The following is a 1,577-nucleotide window of genomic DNA, read 5'->3' as shown; positions in this document are numbered from 1 at the left end:
GTTGGTGCAGGCGTGTCTTAGATTAGGTTTTTGAATGACTGGGTATGATGTTACCACTAACCAAAAGTGAGATACTGCAGGAGCAGAGGGGATGTGTATTTGGAAACCAAGGAAGATCATGAACTCAGTTCTGAATCCTTTTGGGTAAGATGCCTGTATGATACCAGGGGGTTTAGTGACAACTGGTCAATGGATACATGTGCTGGAAACTTTGGAGACTGAGGCAGAGACAAACTTGTGTGTGGAGGTAAGTGGCAGTTGAAGTCATGGGGATGTATCAAGTCATTCAGGAGAGTGCAGGGCAGGGCTCAATAGCATAATGGTTATACAAGGAGACTCTCATGCCTGAGGCTTTGAAGTCCTAAGTTCAATCATCCACACCACCATAAACCAGAGCTGAGCTGTGCTCTGGCAGAGGAGGATTAAAAAAAAAAATCAGTCTATCAATTTGCCATGTTTCCTCTTAATTTCTGTACTTTTCCTGACAGATACTTGCACAAAGAAAAGCATACGCGTAACAAACTACTGTATTTTACTGTTGACTGTAAGCCACTAATACCCTCATAAAGAAAAAAGAAAGAAAAATATACACATATTATCCAAGTATACACACATAAACACCAACATATGTCAAGCACATTCACAACCCCACACACTGGGATGTGCACTCGCACATATGTACACAATTCTCTCCTCTGTCTGCCACCTCCCAACACCACCCCGTATTTAGAAAGAGGGTTTCCTCCACAGACTAGAGCTCAACATAAGGAAAGGATGCCTGGTGAAATAAGAAGTGACACAGAGAGAAGAGTATCCCAAAATTCCAACTCCCAGCTCCCTTAGGCAAACCTTTCTGCTACACACCACATCTGCACACCCCAGAACCCCCTCCAACATCCTGCAGATAACTCCAATGACTCTGCCCGTCACAGGCAATAATTGTCCATCCTTGTGGATCTAAGATTAAAAAAAAAAATTCTTGAATCCCTTTGGCTTCTTCCCAGTACTATAGGCAAGTTCTAGTTCTTCTGTCTGTACCTTAAGTGACAGTGTGTTTCAGCATCTTATTCTTAGCTTTCTCTCCTCACACTGCAATTTAAAAAATTTTTTTCCTTTTTTATATTTATTTATTTATTTATTTATTTTCCTTTTTGTTGCCCTTGTTGTTTTATTGTTGTAGTTATTATTGTTGTTGTTATTGATGTCGTTGTTTTTGGATAGGACAGAGAGAAATGAAGAGATGAGGGGAAGACAGAGAGGAGGAGAGAAAGATAGACACCTGCAGACCTGCTTCACCACCTGTGAAACAACCCCCCTGCAGGTGGGGAGCTGGGGACTCGAACCGGGATCGTTAGGTGGGTCCTTGCACTTCGCACCGCATACGCTTAGTACCATCGCCCGACTCCCCCCTTTTTTTTAAAAAAAAAAAGATTTTATTTATTTATTAATGAGAAAGATAGGAGAGAAAGAACCAGGCATCACTCTGGCATATGTGCTGCCGGGGATTGAACTCAAGACCTCATGCTTGAGAGTCCTTGCTTTATCCACTGCGCCACCGCCCGGACCACAATTCCCCT

This window comes from Erinaceus europaeus, chromosome 16, assembly GCF_950295315.1.
Source record: "Erinaceus europaeus chromosome 16, mEriEur2.1, whole genome shotgun sequence".
NCBI classification, from domain to species: domain Eukaryota; kingdom Metazoa; phylum Chordata; class Mammalia; order Eulipotyphla; family Erinaceidae; genus Erinaceus; species Erinaceus europaeus.
This window is presented reverse-complemented; position numbering follows the sequence as displayed.